General features: G+C 35.9%; 3 non-coding genes and 2 pseudogenes across 3 annotated transcripts; all 5 read left to right on the forward strand.

The window, feature by feature from the left end:
* Nucleotides 1–10,200: 10,200 nt before the first annotated feature.
* Nucleotides 10,201–10,372, forward strand: LOC133707599 (U2 spliceosomal RNA; annotated as a pseudogene).
* A 2,284-nt stretch (nt 10,373–12,656) lies between these two features.
* On the forward strand, nt 12,657–12,773 carry LOC133707602 (U5 spliceosomal RNA). Its single transcript, XR_009845215.1, has one exon. It is a non-coding gene; the product is annotated as a U5 spliceosomal RNA (small nuclear RNA).
* Nucleotides 12,774–13,878: 1,105 nt separating this feature from the next.
* On the forward strand, nt 13,879–14,038 carry LOC133707585 (U1 spliceosomal RNA). The gene has a single exon (XR_009845200.1). It is a non-coding gene; the product is annotated as a U1 spliceosomal RNA (small nuclear RNA).
* Nucleotides 14,039–20,620: 6,582 nt separating this feature from the next.
* Nucleotides 20,621–22,618, forward strand: LOC133744581 (geraniol 8-hydroxylase-like; annotated as a pseudogene).
* LOC133707597 (U2 spliceosomal RNA) lies at nt 21,554–21,750 on the forward strand. The gene has a single exon (XR_009845211.1). It is a non-coding gene; the product is annotated as a U2 spliceosomal RNA (small nuclear RNA).
* Nucleotides 22,619–23,625: the final 1,007 nt, after the last annotated feature.

The raw sequence follows: 23,625 nt of genomic DNA on the forward strand, positions 1-23,625 counted from the left end.
TTTACATCTACACATCCGTAAGACGCTTTTATCGGAAATGTGATCATGTTGGTTATATTTGTTAAAAAATTGATTAATTTGCTTCTACTTTGTATTTGAACAAAATATAATCGAAACCACAACTTTGTTGATTTGATTAATTTGCAATAGCAAATAAAGCATGACCAGATGAACAAAAACTCAGCAAATGTTGTGCTTTGAGTTTCATAATTGTTCTTCTATCTGATCACACATTTTACATCAACTATCTCTTCCCTTATATAGGGTACAAGATTAACCTACAAAATATCGAAGAATGAAAGCATATTTTATCGGAAATGTGATCATGTTGAATATATTTGTTAAAAAATTGATTTGCTTCTACTTTGTATTTGAACAAAATATAATTAAAACCAAAACTTTGTTCATTTGATTAATTTGCAGTAGCAAATGAAGCATGAACAGATGAACAAAAACTCAGCAAATGTTGTGCTTTGAGTTTCAGAATTGTTCTTCTATCTCATCACACATTTTACATCAACTATCTCTTCCCTTATATAGGGTACAAGATTAACATACAAAATATCTAAGAATGAAAACATATTAAACTAGATTAAAAGTACTTTAGATACAAAATATCTAGCTTAGTTTGAGTGGAGCATTATCAACAGTGAAATTTGCAATGCTTTAGTCTGCCATTGACAAGTTTAACCAATCATTTCCTGTTTTTTTTTTCAGTAATTTGGCTCTGTCCTGATTTCTCCGACTATGGTGAATGCTGCCCCGGATCCTGTCCAGAATCCTGTCCCGGCTTATTTGTTTCGACAGGAGAACTGTCTTGCAAAATATCGATTACCCCTACCTGATCGTTATTTAGTTATATATTTTCTACGCCGGTTGGTTATGGGGTTTGACCAACCTTCTATGTTGGTGCGGAGTATTTCATATGATATTTTTCAGAGTCGTTCCCCGTAGCAGTTGCACGCAATGTTCGGCCTACCAAATCATCCAGAGACACCATTTTACATCTACACATCCATAAGACGCTTTTATTGGAAATGTGATCATGTTGGATATATTTGTTAAAAAATTGATTTGCTTTTACTTTGTATTTGAACAAAATATAATCGAAACCACAACTTTGTTGATTTGATTAATTTGCAGTAGCAAATGAAGCATGAACAGATGAACAAAAACTCAGCAAATGTTGTGCTTTGAGTTTCATAATTGTTCTTCTATCTGATCACACATTTTACATCAACTATCTATTCCCTTATATAGGGTACAAGATTAACCTACAAAATATCTAAGAATGAAAGCATATTTTATCGGAAATGTGATCATGTTGAATATATTTGTTAAAAAATTGATTTGCTTCTACTTTGTTTTGAACAAAATATAATTGAAACCACAACTTTGTTGATTTGATTAATTTGTAGTAGCAAATGAAGCATGAACATATGAACAAAAACTCAACAAATGTTGTGCTTTGAGTTTCAGAATTGTTCTTCTATCTCATCACACATTTTACATCAACTATCTCTTCCCTTATATAGGGTACAAGATTAACCTACAAAATATCTAAGAATGAAAGCATATTAAACTAGATTAAAAGTACTTTAGATACAAAATATCTAGCTTAATTTGAGTGGAGTATTATCAACAATGAAATTTGCAATGCTTTAGTCTGCCATTGACAAGTTTAACCAATCATTTCCTGTTCTTCGTTTTCAGTAATTTGGCTCTGTCCTGATTTCTCCGACTATGGCGAATGCTGCCCCGGATCCTGTCCAGAATCCTGTCCCGGAACCTGTCACGGCTTATTTGTTTCGACAGGAGAACTGTCATGCTCTTCTCGATATGATCAGATTACAGAATATCGATTACCCCTACCTGATCGTTATTTAGTTATATATTTTCTACGCCGGTTGGTTATGGGGTTTGACCAACCTTCTATGTTGGTGCGGAGTATTTCATATGATGTTTTTCAGAGTCTTTCCCCGCAGCAGTTGCACGTAATGTTCGGCCTACCAAATCATCCAGAGACACCATTTTACATCTATACATCCGTAAGACGTTTTTATCGGAAATGTGATTATGTTGAATATATTTGTTAAAAAATTGATTTGCTTCTACTTTGTATTTGAACAAAATATAATCGAAACCACAACTTTGTTGATTTGATTAATTTGCAGTAGCAAATGAAGCATGAACAGATGAACAAAAACTCAGCAAATGTTGTGCTTTGAGTTTTAGAATTGTTCTTCTATCTTATCACACATTTTATTCTCTCGAACGCACTCATCTTGCGAACGCACATTAGTGAACATTCACGGATGGAGCAGGAAAGCATTAATTCTAACATATTAGCCGCAACGTTCAGTTATTGTAGTATCTCCAGTGATTCAGATCCCGAGAAACGGTTGGTGGGTCGGGGCAAGTCATAGAAGAGCCATTAGAAATTAGAATTACGCGACAATGGGGTGGAAGAAAATATTCAGGTACCACACTGGTAATACCCAACGATCAAATTCTCCTCCAACACTGTGGAGGTCGGTTAAGTATGAGGTGGAGCTGGCTCTTTTCACTCCAAGAAAACCAGGCATGCTGCAACGACATGTTCTTTGCAAAATCTATTTTACGCCCCCGGATCCTCCGATTCCCCAACCAGTACAAATTGATAATCCTCCTCATCCTCGTCTTCCTCCAATTCCGCAGCCAGTAGAAAATGAATTATCTCATCATCCTCCTCTTGGTGGGAATCATCCTCCCAATGAAGAAAAACCACATGATGGTCTGGATCTTGCTCATATCCAACAACCCCAACCTGTTGGTGATGCTGGTTTAGAAGCTATGATAAGTTGTATTCAACAATTAAAAAAGATGGTGAGTTATTTTTCCCTGCTGTTATCACTCTTTTTGTCACACAAACATACATTGGACTCACCACTCACTATTCAGAAGTGTAGGCATATATATAGTATTGTCTGAGTTTCTTATTGTTTCCACTTAACTGTTAGAGTTAGAGATTTCCTTATTGAAATAGGAAAAACTACGATTGCAATTTGCAATCACAACTAAGTTTTTTTTTTTTTTTCATTTAATTCCACTTATGCTGTACTTTATCACATATTCATTTATGCTTTACCATTGATAAATGATCCAACAAACTGTGACTGTAAGAAAAAGACCAGTGACTGACGAGCTCGAATTGAGTTCTCAAAATTAATCCTGTTGACAATTGTTAGTATATAGCAAGTAGGGATCGTTCTATCCGGGGATTGAGGGTGCTCCTATCATTTAAACGTCAAGAAAAGAATAAAGATTAGAAGTATATAATATTTACGAAAATTACAAAGAAATAAAGGGGATTTCGAAATTGATTTATTTACTAACTAATTATCTAATTAACTAATTACATTGACTAATCAACCAATAATCAAGATGAGATGGACGGATGAGATGCATTGATGAAGTTAACAACCTTTAACACGAATTCAAGACTACAAACCATAGTTTACGAATCAATACACATACTTGAACGAAATCAATCAAGAACAAACTATGAACGCATGCATACGTTCTTTTTACTTTCCTTAGTTAAATTAATTAGATGAACGCACCATAGTTAACCCTATTAAACATGTTATGCTAGTGAGTGATCAATCCAATACCACACATATCCAATGCACTAAACACTTAGAAAGTTTGATTGATTTAAGAAAAACACACAAGTTAGAACGCTAATCAAGCATGCAATTCTCTTTGTTGATTTACCTAAGTAATTATAGGTTTTCCACTTTAATTAACAAGACCTAGAACGCTAGCATCTTATTATGGATTCAATCATGCAATTCGAAACCTAAGTTGGCCACCAAAGAAATCGAAAACATGATAGGAATGGATGGATTTCAAAACTTTTTAATTAGTGTGGAATTAGTTTAACAATTAAACTACTAACTAAACATAAAATACATTCCTTTAACCCATGATCTTGGCTTATTGTGATATGTATATAGACATAGCATGCATAGTAAGGAAGAACAAAAAAGTAGTTTATGTTCTACTCACCATTGGAGCGTGATTTTAATCCGATCCAAGTGAACCACCAAAGTTCCTCTCCTTGATCTCTCCTTGTGTGTGTCTCCTCCACCTTGAAGCACCTTGGATTAAGAACTCCTTCTTGTGCTTGTAATCTTCTCTTTAATGTAACAAGTAAAGCCACAAAATGATATGGCCTCTAAGGATCTTCACCAAGTGAATCAAGAGATGAAGAAAGATGAAAGAAAAGAAGAAGTATGCAAGTGTTCTTCTTTCCTTTAATTTTGTAATGGACCAAGAGAGAACTCTCTCTCTCTCTCTCTCAAATCTGAAAATACTCTCAAATCTGAAAATAATAGTGTGGAGATGCTCTTAACACTTTTGTCCATGCTTTCACTTTATATAACAGGAAATAAATCCAATTACTAAAAGAAAAATATTGACTTTCATAAAGCCAATATATTGGCTGGTCCATACATGTTATTGGGCACTAAAATTGTGTCTTGGGCTTTCATTTAAGTCTCATTTAGTGAAGCCCAAGTCCACACAAAAACCCGACAATCGTTTAGCCCAATAGGTTCGGTTTTACCCGAAAATCCTAATTATGTCCAAATAATAAATCTAACTAATTATTTGGTCATAACCAACTCTTGTTTAATCTTCTTCATATACAATCTCAAGGATCCACTTATATGGTGTGCGATCTCTTAGGTTCTAATTAACAAGGCAGTGAAGTTTGTAGAACCATTCTATTTCGTTTACGAATCAAAACTCCATTTTGATTCTTCCTTGTTATTAGGAGTATAAACGTTTATTAATCATCGGGGACTTCACAAGTCATGAGTGACGTCTTGCAACATATCATGACTACCCTAGTTAATGTAGAATGACAAAGAACCTATTCAATTGGAATTACAATACAATACGGTCCTTCTCTAACACTTTGTTCTAAATCACATCATCGGGGTATGGAATTGATATGTCAATCCCCTAATGTGATTTTTATTCTTATGTGATTCTTAGAATGTGATTAGAAACTCCTTTTTAATCTCATTCAATGCTTTGGCCAAAGGCTCATTGAATCACATCTTTGAACATACACCTTATTTACTTAAGGATAGAGATTCCTTATTGTACACTCACATGTCTCCATGACCGAATTGATTATATCAATTAATGCATCTATTATATCCATTAAGGGACACAATATTATTGCATCATCAAGAGATAATTCATTCACTCATAAGACAACTATAGTGTCTCAGGTCAAAGGACTAATTTGTATTATTGCAATTTAGAGTTCAAGTTTGACATGTAAGTAAGACTCCATACAAGAACTCTAATGATCGCATTTAGTGAACTCTTTAAGTTAAGAGCACCCACATGCTTGTATTAGTGTCTCTACACAAATGACAAGAGACATATCATCCTCCATATTGAGCATACATAGTATGTGCTAGTTTCCGGATTATCAATGTCCAAGTGATAATCCTATGACTAGGAACCTTTTAGGATAAGAGTGTGAAAGAGTAAAGGTCTCACACATCTAACTCTTTAGCTTACTTTCTCTTTAACTCATATTCCTTGGACCTTGTTCAATCAAATAAGCAATGAACAATAAACTTGACCTTTTGATTAATAATAATTACATCAAAATGATTGTTTTAGGACATAACTCCTTCAGATTGAAGAACAAAACCAACAAACATTCAAGAACATATAAAGATTTCGAAAACTATAAATCTGAAAATCCTAAAATGAATTCATGCTTCAAGGTTATTGGAAACTAAACATCAAAACATAAACTTTAATCTATCAAGAAATCGCAACATCCAATAAAACCAAAAACATAGAACGCTACATAATCTGATTTTTAAAGTACAAAACATCAAAACCGAAAACAACAAGTTAGGGTTCATGGTTACATAAAGATTTCGAAAACTATAAATCTGAAAATCCTAAAATGAATTCATGCTTCAAGGTTATTGGAAACTAAACATCAAAACATAAACTTTAATCTATCAAGAAATCGCAACATCCAATAAAACCAAAAACATAGAACGCTACATAATCTGATTTTTAAAGTACAAAACATCAAAACCGAAAACAACAAGTTAGGGTTCATGGTTACATAAAGATTTCGAAAACTATAAATCTGAAAATCCTAAAATGAATTCATGCTTCAAGGTTATTGGAAACTAAACATCAAAACATAAACTTTAATCTATCAAGAAATCGCAACATCCAATAAAACCAAAAACATAGAACGCTACATAATCTGATTTTTAAAGTACAAAACATCAAAACCGAAAACAACAAGTTAGGGTTCGTTACACTTTTAAAGAGGCTTCAAGAATGCAAGAATGTCTTCAAAGGTGGTGGACGGCAAGGAGAATCACGGCAAGGATGGAGGATGGAGGATGAAACTTGCTTCACGGCTTCAAAATCTTGAACACTTGGAGAGGCCGAAATTTTGAGAGAATAAAGGGAGGTATTGCGATTTTGATTCAGGGTTTCTTGATAATTTTGACGTTGAATACTCCCCCTTATATAGAGTGCACGGCCTAGGTTAGAGTTTCCTAGGAATTCTCCTTTTGTGACATCATTCGACCAATAAGAAAATTCCGTTTGAATTAAAGAACAAGTCACCGAATTCTCCATGTATTTAGATTTCATGTAAACTGATAAATCCTCTTTGCTTTCATTTGTGTTTCTGTACACTGCTGGTCCAAAAGGTGTTATTTTTCTTTATTCTGGAATAGATCATGGTTGCTTTTAAAATAAACAATCCCAAGTGATGTGAGAATGTATAAGCTGCCAATTTTCAATCTGTTCTCATAAGTCCTCTTTCAGTTATGTTTTTCAGAAAAGTAAAAAGCATCATCTATTAGTATCTTCATCACTATAGTTTTGGCATGTAGAGCATGCTTATAAACAAAATTTTATTTTATTTTTCTGAATTGGTTATTGCCATCGTTTCTAACACAGAGGAAGTATGAGACATGCTTAAAGGAAAAGGAGGATCTTCAAAGGAAATGCGACGACCTTCAAAGGCAAAGGGATGACCTTGTTAGGCAGTTCGAGGAAAAACAAGGTAGTGAAAGAGAAAAGAAGACCGCTCTTTTTCACTTAATGTACTGTTCATTTCACATTTTTTACAATCGTGATAACCTAATGTATAATTCTTGCTGCTTGTATTAGTAAAACGATCTTCCGGTGATCCTGCTGGGGACCATGCCCTTGAAGAAGAGTTTTCTCAGGTTGAATTTAACACTTCTGGTTATATTTATGTATTTCCTTCTGAATCTTCTGGCTCATTCGACTCCTTAACAATTTGACCTGACCATTACTTCCTGACATATGATATATTTGTGGTTGTTTAAATCCGAAGTCAATATACTTTTGTTTTGAAGTGATGCTAGTGATATTTTTTTCCTAAACCAAGACCAAATAATGTTCAAGACCTGGAGCAGCTTAAGCAGACTGTCAGGTAGCTTTCAGATAAACGTAAACAGCGGAAGCATGCAAAATATGGTCTTCCTGAGGTAAAGATTTATGCATCCAACTTGTTTTTGTTTCCTTTACTCAGCTAACCCTTCGACCAGCAGAGAAGTAAAAAATATTAATTTCATTACTTGTCTTCCAATCTGGGGGAATTAAGGGAGAGTGTTAGGAAACAAGTAGTGAATGGGATGTCTATAAACCATGTATATTTGAATACCAAAGAACAAGTTATATTTTCCTCTCAGCTAGGTGTTGTGGAAAATTTATATGGTAATACCTTGTCTTCTTCTCAAATGTAATTTGTATTTCTTTAGTTTGTTATCTTAAAATTCATGTTTTCTACTTATCTCCAGGGTACCTCAGTTGTTCAACATCTTTCTAGAACTATACTAGATGATCCAGCCTCTGCTCACTTCTTGGCTTGTGAAAATTATGAAAGGGTAGTGCATTCAACTCTGAATCAGCTTGGAGCTGGTGATGTTCCTGCAGACAGTCCAATTGAAGATTCTTCCTTAGCTGCTACTACTGGTAGTTCCCTCACCAAAGCACCATTTTCAAGATCATAATTGCTTCTGTTCTCTTTCTCCCCAGTTTTTTTTTTTTTTTTTGTAATGTCAGTTACTGTTCCTTGTTGTTCTTTATTCATGGTAATTTTATTGCTTTGTGCATTATGCAGCTCCTGCTCAAACAGCCACCCTTGCATCCTTAATGACTCCTATGGCAGTTTTGGCATCCAAAGCAATATATGAAACTGAACGGTGGTCCACTTCTCCCAAAAGAAACGTTGAACCTCGTGAAACAGTGAGGAAATTGGTTTAGCTCCATCTTTTAAGACCTGAAGAACCACAAGGTGATGTACAGATGTCAGAAACGGAAGGGGCTCATTCTTTGCATAAACACGCAGCTTCTGCTGATGCCGAAGTATGGGGCGTTGCTACATCAACACAAACACTATTTCGAAAACGTTAAGCTTCTTCATCTCAGGTTGAGTCTCTTAAGGAAGAAGGCCAAAGGATTCGAAGCTGACGTTAAAACACAGTTTTGATGAATGTCTTTATGGTTCATATAACTTACATCTCATAAATTGGATACCTTGTCATATTTCTAGGCTTGATCTCCAGCATGTGCGTTGTACTGTTATTAGTCAATTTAGATGGTTATTTTTTGGGATATTGAGTGGATTTCTAATGTCTAAGAAACATCTTATATGAACGTTAGGAAACTCTTTTCAAAAAATTGTGTTTTGACGTCCACTTAAAATCCTTGCTATAGCACGCGAATTCAGAGCAAGAATTTTTTTGGGTAAAATTTCACATTTGCAATAAATTTATATTTTCTTTTGTTTTTTTGTTTGTTTTTTTTAGTGCTTTTAATAACCGTACAAAATTCTGATTACCTTTTAAAAAGGAAAAACATCACAAACCATGCATCAACTTTAGACACTTCTACCAACTTTCATAACTATCACATTAGTATATCAAGTTTGCTTCAATCTTTTATCTTGGTGTACACTGTAAATTTTCCGTTATCGATCCAGTTACCAAAAAAAATAATGACAAAGCGTATGGGCTTTTTTGAGTTCATTCATTGATATATTGCAGGTGTAAGCTTATCCTCTATACTCAAAGGAGGTGAACAGTTAATTTTCACAATTCATAATTTCAATTCTTTCGAGACTAGGTTTACTTGCTATTTGCAGCATAATTAGTAAAGAATTAGCATAAGAAAGAGAAGAGTTAAAAGATTTTAGATCAAGACTTAAAAGAGAAACTCCGGGTTATTGATATATTATCTTCATATTCCAAAAAAGGATATAAAAAGTTGAGAAAAATATTAGTGAAATAAAAGAAACTCTTGAAGAGAAACAAAGTCTCTGGATTATTTGAGCATCGGTTAGATCCGCCTAAACTGGTATCAGAGCTTGCTTAAAAAACTCAAAATGAATCCCCAATGGGGACAATATATGAAATAATAATAGAGAAGTTGAACTCTATTAAAATTATCTGATGAAAAACATCAGAATATGATTAAAGAATTATCTAGATATATCAAGATCTTCTAAATAAACTACCAGATATAATCAACCACCAGATATAATCAACCAATTAGAAAAATTGAAAAATAAAATAGATTATATCAAATAACTTCCTTAAAGGGAAGAAAAAAAGCTAACAAGCGTTAGCAGAAAAATCAATGAACAAAAAAAAAATTCTGGATTATATGAAACAATTGCTGAAAGAAAAGAAAAATCTTCCAGTAAAATTCAAGAAATCTAATGGGTTCACACCATTAGAAAAACCTATGAATAATCATGTTCCAAATATGATTTTTCCAGAACCTACACAAGTTTGACTAGCATCAAACATGAAAAACCAAAACACTTGGTAGCAAGAGATGCTAAAATGATGAGCATTTTTGGGAAAAAGAAAGGAATACAGCTCCTAAATTCAAAAGAAATTGAATGCAATATTGAAATAGAACAGGAGGTGAAAAACTCTTTAAATCCAAAACTAAATTTCAAACAGATCTATAAAAGAGGAAAATTTGAATTGATGGATAGCCACCATTTCAAATTATTGAAATTCACAACTCCATGTACAACAGGAGAAACAGATCTCTTAATGATCACTCCTCAAGAAGTTAGAGCAAAAGCAAAAAATCAGTCCAAGTTGGCATAAAACTTCTTGCCGGAGCCTATAAACTGTTAAGTACTATACGTACGTGGATCAATGGTCCACACGATATTAAATTAATTTTTTTAAGGGCTGAGTCCATCACAATAGCTTGCTACTGGGGCTCACAGGTGTCATGCTTGTCTTGCACTACTGCAAGGTTTGGCGCACCCTACCAAAACAAGTCAAAGTTTCAGTAACCATCTAAATTTTAACTAGGTTAACAGTGTACAATTGGCTTGTAATCTGGAATAAAATGTAACCAAGAGAATCTCTAAATACTGGTTAATCAGTCTGCTCAATAGAACAGTAAATATATGTAGGTACAATTCTTGTACATGTCGTATTGGCATTCCCATACAAAGCTTGAACACTCTTTACTGATCTCAGGAAAACAGGTAAATGCATTTGCATAAGCACGGGATTGCAACACCTAGCACGGGATTGCAACAGGTGTTGCAATCCCCGAGTCTGCTGTCAGTTTCATGTGGAGTCCGATTTTGGTAAGTAGGTTTTTGATTTTATTTATTTACGTTTTTAAAGATTCTTCTGGTGGTTAAAATCATAGTGTTGATGCCCTAGGATTTTTAGGACTTGTCTATTCCTAATTGATTTTCCTTAAGATTTGTTGAATTTCTTATATGGAAAGTTTCTTTCATAATTAAATGAGAATTAGGTTAGAATCTTTAGGCCGGTAAGAGATTTTTGCCGTTGGTACTGAATACATTTGATAAATATACACGGCAGAATGGGGGGTATCTAGAGAGGCAAGAATATTGATAGAGTCTTGCATGTTTGCTTGAGTTTGAGTTTTCACAAAGTGTCAATACGCTTGGTCCATGTATAGGTGTTATTGATCATGCTTTCATATGCATAAAACTCTCTTGAGATCAGTAGAGAGACGGTGAAGAAAGAAGAACGAAATTTGAAGATTGTTCAAGTGAAGGAGTTCAAGAAGGAAGACAAACTTTGTATTAGATTGTGTGTGAATCTTATAGCCGAGCTAGTGCTATTCAAAGTTTGTAAAAGAACATATCCTTTTCAATATGATGATCTTTATTTTGGGTTCTCAAGAGTAAGAGCCCCGCAGTGTTTTTAATCTCATACTTGAGGTTTCACTGCGTAACCAAAATCTGGTGTTCTATTTGTCATTTTGGTTTCTGCTATTTACCAATATGATGATCAGTGCACTGCAATCCTCATTTTCCAGAAAAGAAAACACATTCTGTCCTTATATTTTCAATATAGTCTGCAACTAAGCACAATTCACTCATTATATCTCCATAAAGGGGTAATTTTCATACAATACCGACTTCCATGATCTAATCAGTTTGTATCAAACAAACGCAGGCAAACAGCAGCAAGTTAAAACTTGGGGTTCTGATCATGTGTTATTTGCTGCTCTGTTTACATAGCCTCTCTCTTAGCTCTTAGGTGGCTCATGCGAGGAAGATACAGGTCTTGATTTCTAGTTTTCTCTTAGATAGTCAACTACGGACAATTGACAGATCGAAAGCATTTGAATCTCAATATTGAAGGCAGGCATCCAGTTTAGTCTGTCTAGCTAACACATCAATATTAGCTCGTCGAAGCTGTGATGACTGTATTTTCATTGCAGAAGCTACAAAATTACCCCATAACAATCTGCTGTACTTGCACTACAGAAAGGTAAGTAGCAACACTAACGGTTGCAAATTTACTTTTAATTGGTTTCCTAAATTCTAATGATGTTTTTCTTGTTTGTTCTTTTCAGCCTCTTTCCACTGAAGCCAAGCAACATTTACGTGAAGAATATGAATGTCACTTGCAACTTCAAGTCTGCATTGACAGCTCTGTGCGCTCTGCAGTCCCTCTACAGAAAATGCAGCTTCTTGACATTACTTTCAAGGTCGAAAAAAAAAAAAAACGTCAGACATGCGGCTTCATTTTTTATTGGCAGCGTCTGTCCGTGGTTTGGAATTCTAACTTCTCTATTAGTTGAAAGCGCCAGTAAGCTAAATTTTTACGGTTAGCATGAATGATGAATCATACTCACTATTAAGCTGTCTTTTAAGCCTCTGTGGCTCTCTATTTGAGCCCAAAATAATATTCTAGACATGATTGTCCAAACACTGTGCAGTGAATCGGTGAGGTGAAGCTAGTCCTCCGATGGGCGACACTTTTCGCTTGGTAGTAGTGTTGGAACTATGAGAGGAAAATATGTGGGATTGTGCCAGTGCTTTTGCTCGGTTTCTTTTCCTTATTTAGATTTCCTCCAAGGAATGGAGTAGGTGCATTTATTATTTTTTATCCATCTCAAAGGAAGGTTCTGAAACGCCAATGATAATGCATGTCACTGTCATACTTAAACTATGACTAATATTAATGATAGATGCTACAAGTCCCACATCATAGAAGAGCAGTGTATGTCTAGTGTGAGAGTTATATAACAAAGCAGCTCAGCAATTGTAAAACTCACGGAGCCATGCGTTGAGCACAAAGCGAACTATTCTTTCGCCTTTTACTAAAGAATACCGTGTGCGCGACGCTTTAAGTGGCATACGCCTATTTTTGGAAGGGAGCACCTCTGTGGGTGCCCCTCAGAATTTAGTTAGGAAGATTTGTCATTCTATGATGCATATCATTAACTGAAGAAAAAAATAAGGGTATCTTAATAGAAAATACAAAGAAGAATTCTGATCAGCAATCACATGTTCGCAGCACCCAAAGGGGCTTCTATCTCAAACACAGTAACTAATAATATGTTTGAAACCGACTTTGAGAGCAGTTGTTGGCTAGCCTTTGGAGTCTGGATGTCTAAAAGCGACTTGAGCGATTCTCCATAACCATTGGGATTACATTTGAGATTTGAGATGTTTATAAAAATCTTGGGAGTCTCCTTTTGAAATATGAGAACGACCAGCAATAGAGGGTTGTCTTAAACCTTCTCTAAGGGCCAAGGCTTCATCAACAAGGACAGAGGAATAAAGCAAAGGTTAGAATCAGATTTCCTTGGTGATTATGAAGAACAAAACCAGCAGAGGCTTGATGATAAATTAAGTTTAAAAGTCTTATCTTGAGAATGCCATCTGATCAGCTTGCTTGAAACACGCTTTAGGGGAAGCATCCCAAATGCAAAGATTGGAAAGTAGTAGAGCTGCAGGACTTGCTTGAGTAGGATGCATGGTGACTTGCTTTAAAATAAGTTTATTCCTTGCACGCCAAACGTGATAAAATGAGAATTTTGGCAAGCTTCCCAGTTGAAATCAGTGTAGAAAAAATTAGTGCATCTTAAATCAATGAATGTAAATGCATATTGAAGCTTTAATTATTGAGAGCTTTTGAGTCCAGCTTTGTTGCAGATCGAAGGTGTATTGTCCTAGCCAAACATGAGTTGGTTATAGTAATCGAATCTGTGCTCATGTGCAGTACGTGTGGATTGTGCACCTATGTACAGAAAAATCTATGTACAAGCATTTCGTAACTAGCAGCAGCTTAAACGGGCTAAACCTGTCAAGACAAGTCCTAGCTAGTTTTTGTTACAGACAGGAACTGAGAAGCTGATACATGCTTGTATATATTAATGTGTTATAGACGTGTCAATGACTGTTAGTTTTAAGACTTGCAAGATATCCACATCGAAAAAACAAACCAAAAAACATGAGTGAAGAGTATAAATTAGGTGGGGCAGCAGCTTTGTAACATACTTACCTGGATGGGGTCAATGGGAGATCAAGAAGACTCATGGCCTAGGCTAGTGACCTCCATTGCACTTCGGAGGGGTGCTTGCTTAAGGTCTCCCCAAGAGGGAGAGCCTACGTCATAATTTGTTGCAAGGGGGTTTGCGTTCGCGCAGCCCCCATAATACATGTTTTAAAGTTTTCAGCACGACCAAAAAAAAAAAGAAGTTTTCAGTACCGATATCAAATACAAGTTCCTATGGGTTCAAAATTTGTCTTGGTGACAGATTCCTTTCTCAAAAGCATTATCAATCTGCACTCAACCTTGCGTTGTTGATAGTCTGAACTTAACCTTTTTTCTCTTCTTTCTTTCGCATATTCTATTTGTTCTTTTTACACTTCGGGTTGTGGGACCGTCTACTAAATTTGATAATTCCATAGAATTTCATTGCATACTCGTATATTTCATAATAACACTCAATTTTATAGAGTCAAAGTGATGTGAATGGAGTGGATGAATGAAAGCTTTGACATCTAATCTCAGTTATGGAGCAACTTTGCTCTAGTAGGTAAACTTGACATGTATTCATTTTTGTCAGGCTTTTAGCCTAGCACTTTACTTGGATCATTACCTAGACCAAAAGGTTCAGTTGAGACCACAAGAAAGAGTTGAAGGAAATAGTAGAAGACATGGTTTATTGGTACTTTTTGGTTGCCTGGAAATTTTTGAACGGATGATGTCTAATGCGCTATTTATTTCAATGTAGATATTGGTTAGATATATAATGATCAGTTATAGACTTTTAGTACAGTATGTCGTTGCCAATGCAGTTAGTAAGTATATCAAGGTCTTTTATTCTTTTTGTAGGTAGCATTAATGCATTATTGCTGCACATGGATGACTTATATATAATGACATTATAGAACGTACAGCATACTGTTGCCATTGCAGGTAATGAGTTTATAGAACGTACAGCATACCGTTGCCATTGCAGGTAGCATATCAATGTTCAAATTGTCCTATTTCTGTGCAGATCTTGGATAATTGCTTCTCTAGCATCACTATCTTGGTTGTCTAGAAATTTTTGAACTAATGATGTTTAATGCTATTTATTTCAATGTAGACATTAATTGGTTAAATATATAATGAGTTTTAGACTTCTAGTACAGTACGTTGTTGCCAATGCAGGTAGTAAGTATATCAAGGTCTTTTATTCTTTTTGTAGCTAGCATTAATACATTATTGCTGTAATGGATGACTTGTATATAATGAGTTTATAGTACGTACAGCATACTGTTGCCATTGCAGGTAGCATATCAATGTTCAAATTGTCCTATTTCTATGCAGATCTTGGATAATTGCTTCTCTAACATCACTATCTTGTATGTATTATATATAATTCTGACCAGCCAGATGAGCACACTGACTCTAGCTTGGTCCTTGCGTGGTCCTCTACAAGGAAATGTCACAACCGTAGCAGGGGTACAGTTGGTTGGCTATGTTTATCATGCTCCAAGGCTTCATATAGTTGTCTTTTGCTTAGGGAAAATGACAGCTAAGTAATAATGAGGTTCTAATCGAGGTGCGTCTACTGCTGGTTACCCCTCAACGGCCTTGGCTTTAACTTTAAGCCTAGGACCCTTGAGAATTTGGAAGGGCACGCTCCCTTTTGGATAAAGCCCTACAAATCTAATTCCAAAATTTTGATCGTTATGAGTTCATGACAAACTTGTTATATCTGCTCACTGCTTGCATACTATGGTTTCTAGAAAGATCATTATATATGCAGCTGTTGTGAACTAATTAGACAGCTAGTGAGGATTTTGATCTGGTAAAGAATATAAGAATCAAAATAAACAATCAGCTAATAGCTAAACTATCAATTACAAAGAAGAATCGGGTGCTTTGTTAAATTCCTCATTAACCAAAACACACTATCCTTCTTTGACAAAAAAAAAAAAAAAATTGTCTTTCTCTTCAACACAAGAATAATTGTTGTTCTGATTCCATTACATTTTCACTCAACATCCTTCTGACTTTAAAACCTTAACTTAGCATTGATTATCCTTTTCTCCGATTGATGCAGAATACAGTATGAAAGTTAGTTACTCATGCATTGTTAGTTGTCAGACATAGTTCTCGTTCACCTACCTGCACATTTGCCCTTTCTGGAAATTCACACCACGAATATGCTAAATAATTTCTTTTATTTCTTACCCTTGATAAGAAACATGTACAGTACATATATATTTTCTCTGCTATAGTGGTCTAGTACACTTAATGATATTTCTGAATATAATAGAGCTAGCTTAGTTGGTTCTTGACTTACTTGCAATTAGAACTTCGGTTTATCCCTCACTTGTTCAGGTCATGCTTTTCCACAGGCTTTCTTGAACTTCTGTTCCTTGTCTTAAGAAATCTCTCAGGGGTCTGCATGGAAGTCCAAGAAAGTTATGGAATAACATGGCCAGCCAAGATGTATTATGTGAATTTTTTTTTATTTCATGTTGGGGCTTCCGTCACAATGTTCATTAACAAGTAACAACTCATGAGTAGAACTCAATACTATCGAATATACTCATCAATATTTCACATTGAATTCTTAATTTTTTTCTGTTATATATGTTGGTTTCATAGACTATAGGCTATGTTAATGGTATTGTTTTTTATGAATTTGCAGACCAGGACAATTGAACAAGCATGAGAATTACTACAATTCTGCACATGGTATGTTGCCTGCCCAAGTGCCGATTATGCCTAAAATCCATGTCTTCATAGTTAATATGGAACCCTCAGTTCTTGATACCAGTATGGTAACGACGCAACTTAAAACCACCATAATAATTTATGGTTAATGCAGAATACCTTCTCTGATAACTGAACGTTGGTACCTAGGATGAATGCCTTGTACAATGCAGCTTTGCTCTGAAATTTGATCTGAAGAGTTTCTAATGCATTAGCCAATTTATCAACATATTTACCTTAGTAAAGAGACAATAATAACCTAATGCTAATATACATTTGGGTTCTGTTTGTGTCTGTGTGGACTTTACAAAATTTTGGATTAATATTTAGCTACTGTTGAAATTGATTTGGCATCCTATCGATGGAGTTGGAATGCATATATATTTCCATTTGGTTTATGTTAAGAAGTGAACCAAACCTATTGCTGATAAAGATTGACTACCACTGAAACATTCAAAAGCCTTTTATCTGAACTGGTATTTCCGTCAAAAGAAGAGATGCTTATTTCAGTGGGTCTCTGAAAAGTTTGTTGATGAGATGTGGGATTCATCAATCACAAAAAGTAAATGAACATGCATGACTTTTTGTAGTTTGTTTCTGATCAATAATTCATTTCGATGAAATTGGTTTAGAATGTCCAAAAATGCAAAACGGTCCGGTTTCGATCACTAATATCATGGAAAACTTCTGTTCATGATCTTCTTGTTAAGTTGTTATATTGTTTCATGTAGTATGTACTATGTAATACTGTGTCTATAAAAGGTCTCTTTCTTTTACTTTCATAAAGAATAACATCATTATGAAATCTTTGATACATGATATTAGTGGAAATTAAAATCCTAAAGTTGTAACTCTTCGATCAAGTATTTAACACTAGATCACAAAAAAGATGTGGTTAGTAGGTTATACATGTCCCCAAATTGCAAGCGTGGTAATTGGCATCCTTAGCAACAAAAATAAGTTTTCAATTGTTGAGATTTTAAAAACATTCAACCAAGACCAGCCTTTCAACAACCATGAGATTGAGTTGCTTTGTTGTGGCAACAAGATATATCTTATGTGCATATTTTGTAGTGTCATAGGTTGCTCTTTTCACACGATAACTTATTTATTTGGGATTTGTTTTCTTTGAGTTTAAAAGTAAATTGATGCTCGCTATCTATTAAGGTTATTCGGACTTTCATATAGATGCATGTTTTGAAATAGACCAAAATATGGTATGATTTTAGGTATGTTAGCTAGCTGAAAGTAAGATAAGTCAGTGATAGGCGCGAGTCCCACATCCCTTGCTTACAGCAGAGGCTGTCCAGTGTGAGGCATATAAAATAAAGCAATGAAGTTATAGTATGCATTGAGCACATAGCTAACCATTCTTCCGCCTTCTGACTTTAAGTATTAAAGAAGAATATCATAGATAGCTAATGTTGACTTAAAAGAATATCATAGATAGCTAATGTTGACTTGGCGAACTTAGTATGTGAAAACGTCGTTGTAAGTAAAGCTGGGCTCGGGTCGGCCCGGCTCGGTTTTGGGCCGAACCCGACTTCGATCCGGAGTCCTCGGTTGGGCCTAAATTTGGACCGACAACTGTTTCTAAATGGGCTGGGCCGGAATATTCGGTGACCCGAATTTTCAGTTCGGCCCGGGTCGGGTTCGGTTCTAAATGGGCTTTTTTTTATTTATTCAGTATTCACGGCCCAATTACAAATCCATGCAAAACAAGCATAAACACAACCTGCCCATGAAATGCTCAATACAATTACAACAAGCATAAAGAGGAAAAAATGCAGTTCAATACACAGTTTCATAAAGTCCTAGAAGGAAAAAAGGCAGAAAAATCCGACAAACTTAAAAGTCATAAACCATAGAGCAAAGTTCATAACAACTAGTTAACCACAAGTCCAGAAACAGATACCTAGTCCATTAGTTATTACATACCCAAATTTAACTAACAAAGGAGTTTCAAACTTAAAAACAGTTCATGAAAACATAAAAACTAAAAGGCAGATATGCAAATCTGCAGCCATAGGTCTGGGGGCAGTATTTGCACTTAGCTCTCGGTTTCGCCATCGTCGAACCATCTGGATTCTTCTGCTTCACAAAATGATCCCAGACTTCTGACTGGTTCTTCCTCTTCCCAAGTTCTTGAGCTTCACCGGTTGCTGCAGAAGTTGGTGTTGCTGCAGATGTTGGTGTTGCTGCAGATGTTGGTGTTGCTGCAGAAGTTGGTGTTGCAGCGACAGAAGGAGACATGAGGAGTTGTCCGGCTTCAGCCGAAGCTGGTGTAGTTCCGATGCTAGACTGAGTCGGAGTCTGTGACGTCCCATCACCAATCTACAAAATAAAAACAAACAGATAGACAAAGTCCCAATAAACAAGTTAACAATAAACTCCAAGTTAACAATAAACTCAAACTCCAAGTTAACAATAAACTCCAATAAACAAGTTAACAGTTAACAATAAACTCCAAGTTAAAAACAGACTCCCATGAACAAGTTAACAATAAACTCCAAGTTAACAATAAAATCAAACTCCAAGTTAACAATAAACTCCAATAAACAAGTTAACACTTAACAATAAACTCCAAGTTAAAAACAGACTCCCATGAACAAGTTAACAACAGACTCCAAGCTAACAACAAGTTAACGAGAAACCCTAATTTGATTTCCAGAAACCCCAAATTAAAACCCTAATTTGATTTGCCGAAACCCTAATTTGATTTGCATCAAAATTGAACAGAATGAGAGAGTCCAGAGACTCGAGAGAGTGAAAATATCTGAAAGTTTAAAAAAATTCAAGAACAATGAAGATTTTAACCCGAACCCTAAAATCCAAAGTCTCACAAGTTCAATCCGAATCCTCACAAGTTTTACAGAAAACCTATCACAATAGAGAGTCCATGAATATCGAAGTGAAAACAGAAAAGTGAATTACCGAGTCCATGTCAGAGAGGCGACAAAACTGCAGATCGATGTGAAGATCGGCGTGGTCGGGCTCGGCGTAAAGATCGGCGGGCAGCAAAGAACTTTCTGCAGCTAGATCGGGCTCGACGTGAAGATCAACGGGCAGCCAGCAGTGTTCTGCAGCAAGATCGGGCTTGGCGTGAACATCGGCGGGCAGCCAGCAGCGTCTGCAGCAAGATCGAGCTCGGCGTGAACATCGGCGGGCGGTCGTTGCGGCGGTGTGCAGTCGGGCTCGGAGTGAAGCGTTGTGGCGGTCGTTGCGGCGGTGTGCAGTCGGGCTCGGTGTGGAGTCAAGAGAGAGAGAGAGAGAATGAGATGGGAGGCCGAGTGTGAGAGACTGAGAGTGGAGACTGAATGAGATCGCACTCGGTTTAGGTTTAGGTTACTTAGGTTTAGGAGTGATCGGGTGCGGGTGTTCTACATGCAACCAAATGTCCACCAATCATAAATTGACACATAAGAAAACTAATAAAAATATATATAAATATAATAAATATACCGGTTCGGTTTTTTGCGGTCGGTTCTGATAATTAACCCGGTTCAATCCGGTCCGGTTCGAAATCTGAATATTTTTGCACTGCTTTTTCCGGTTCGGTAACCGCCACCATTTTTCCGGCCCGGTTCGGCCGGTTTTGCTCCCCCGGTTCGGTTTCTGCCCTCCCCTAGTTGTAAGTACTAAAGAAGAATATCATGGACAGCCAAGTCAAACTTAGTATGTGAAAACGTCGTTGTAAGTACTAAAGAAGAATATCATGGACAGCCAAGTCAAACGTTGTAAGTACTAAAGAAGAATATCATAAATAGCTAATGTTGACTTGGTGAAATTAGTATGTGAAAACGTTGTAAGTAAGTACTAAAGAAGAATATCATAGATAGCCAATGTTGACTTGGCGAAATTAGAATGTACTGAAAGTTCAAATCAAAATTCAAATAAGACCATGCATCCCCCATTCTCTTTTGTCTACTACAGCCAATATGGTATTATAAATTAATTATTCCTACACCTCCATCTCCTTCTTGACTATTCTAATGAATTATATATGTTCATTGAAGGAGATGGAGGCACTAGGAACCATCAAGAAGATCACCTTCGGTGAAGCCATGAAGGCAGCCAATTCAGCTCTGTGACCCACAAGATCGATGGGATTGACAGAGACAACTTTGTCTACAGCTACAGTTTGGTCGAAGGAGATGCCTTGTCTGACAAGATTGAGAAGATCTCTTACGAGACCAAATTGGTGGCATCTTCCGATGGAGGTTCCGTCATCAAGAGCACAAGCAACTATACCACACCAAAGGTGACGTGGAGATCAAAGAGGAGCATGTCAAGGCTGGCAAAGAGAAGGCATCTCACCTTTTCAAGCTTGTTGAAAGCTACCTCTTGGCTAATCCTAATGAATACTGTTAAACTTATTTGTTATCTTTTTCTTGTCCAGTTTTTCATGATCTTCCAGTTTCTTTTGATAAACATCTTATTCGGTTGGAATATTGAATTTGAATATATTGTACTATTTTCAATAAAATTTTAAGAATCTTCAAATAATTATTGTTCAGTTGCAAACTTTATGTGCATTTAGTTTCTCTGATTTCAATACTTAGTCTACAAGAAATTTAAGTGTCGCAGTTTGTTTACAAACCGATACCTTTTGGGAAATGACGAACAGAAATCAATGTCATAAACTGAGAAGGACACAGAAATTAAGCAGGTTAATGTTATACATTTTCTCCAAATTTGTGCCTCGTTGATAAAAAAATATGCAAGCATATACCTGTCTCGGCCTTTTGGCTAAGATAAAGAGTAAAAAAACATCCTTGAAGACGAAAGGAATGTGCAGTTTACAAGAGTTGAAACACAAAATAAATAGATAGAGACAAAAGCAGTGGGTATACCTTGTAGTTAGGAGTCGGTTTTAGGATCCCACATCCCAAATATTAGAAAGCACGGCAGCGAGGGGGTTATAAAAAGGCAGGCGCTAAATAAAATAAAGCATACCTTTCTCGGCCTTTTGGCTAAGATCAAGTGTAGTATCTGTTCTTATCAGTTTAGGACTTGGCTTCTCTGCTATAATTTACTTTGCTATAATTTGCTTGGATTTCATCATAGCCGTCAGATATAGTTTTAAGGGCCAGCTGATGCCACATCAAGAAACATCAAGAAGTTTTAAGGGCCAGATGATGCACTTTTTTTTCTAGCAAATTATAGTTATAGCAGAGAAGCCAAATCCATCAGTTTAATATCTGGACTAATGGTTCACACAATATTAAATTAATTTTTTTAAGGGGTGGATTCACCACAATAGCTTGCTATTAGGATTCACACGTCATCCTTGCGTTGCACTATTGCAAGGTTTGGCGCGCCCTACCAATTCAAGTTTAAGTTTTTAAGTTTGTTTGGGTAATAAGTTTTTATCTAATAAAACATTAGTAATCATAAAATATATAAGATCTATTTGCTGCTGGCACAGACTCAAGTTCAGCTACTACGCAACCCAAAAACTTTTTCGAAAGCTCAAGCAGAACTCGAGCAAGTGATTGGAAAAGGGAACCTAGTTGAGGAATTAGACATTGCACGACTCCCTTACTTACAAGCAATAATCAAAGATTCAAAGAAACATTTTGGGTTCACCCAACAGTTCCATTTCTACTCCCCCAGTAAGCAAAACAAACATAGAAATTGGCGGGCATATAATCCCAAAGGGTGCACGAGTTCTAATCAATTTTTGGGCCATAAGCATAGACCCCGTCACTTGGGACAACCTAAACTTGTTTATGCCTGAGAGGATCCTGTGATTAGACAACCAAATTGATGTTACACGAAAAAACTTTGAGCTTATTCCGTTTGGTGGTGGAAGGAGAATATGTCCCGGACTTCCATTGGCAGTAAGAATGTTGCACTTGATGTTGGGTTCACTAATTAATTAACTGTTTTGATTGGAAGCTTGAAGATGGAGTTGTACCAGAGACTATGAACATGGAAGATAAGTTTGGCCTCGCCTTACAAATGGCTCAGCCTCTTAGAGCTGTGCCCAAGAAGTTATAGGAGGAGGATTACCTATATATCGGCTTGGTTTTGTGTATTCTCTTGGGAATTGGAACCTTTTTCTTGGCTTCTCATATTCGATCTCTTCTTTTAATTTTCTCTTGTATGTGAGTGCGTGCATTTTTTCCTCCTTATGAAAGAAGGTTATAATCCATTAATTGTTGCTCGGACAATCTTCATGCTCATATATGTTATTATTTTGAAGCGAGTCATGAAAAGAGAAGAATACAAGAACCCTAGTAACAAACAAAACCAATTATTTTTCATGTTAAAGTACATCTTAACAGTCTTCTATCCAAACTTTGTCTTTCAGAGGAAGTACGTAGTACTAGCTAGCTAAATGGGCAAGTATATGAGCCAAACATTGATCCGACAATCCTCTACAATATGACCACACTAGATTTAATGTGTCCAGACCAGCTCGAGACATAGCAGTGATCAACAATGAACAGAAGCCACTCTTAAGGAAGACGTATGTAGATGAACAAGATCGAGGAGCCAGATCAAGTGGTAAGAGTACAAAAACGTACGTACGTACGTTGGTGTTTTGTTAATTACTGGAAAAGGTCAATTCATATCAAGAAGGCTTTATGGCATAAGGTCTTCCCTGCTTGTTGTTGAGTCTGCATCATGATTTGTTCTGGTGATTTGTTATAGACATTGTTATTAATTTGTTTGGGTGTCTATGGCTATGCTGTAGATAGGTTTATGATAAGTCTAATTTATAGCCTTTTGAAAACATTTCTTGTGAAATTTCAGGTTTACACCATATTGTTGGTGTTTCAAAAGTAGCTATATATTTGCTCAAGTCATTAATTGCTACTAACTACAAATTTTCTCATCGAAAAAAAAAATGTAAATTTTGATGACCATCAACAAAAGGCATAGGTTTCTAATGTACGTACGTGTACATAACAAACACAGAACATACAATTATTTGAATCACCGGTTAGGTTTCTTGTTAGTTTCTCTTTTGTAATTTTTCAATTCGAGTAAGGGGACAGATTACTCCCTTATCTTG

The sequence above is a fragment of the Rosa rugosa genome, chromosome 4, assembly GCF_958449725.1.
Source record: "Rosa rugosa chromosome 4, drRosRugo1.1, whole genome shotgun sequence".
Classification (NCBI taxonomy): Eukaryota; Viridiplantae; Streptophyta; class Magnoliopsida; order Rosales; family Rosaceae; genus Rosa; species Rosa rugosa.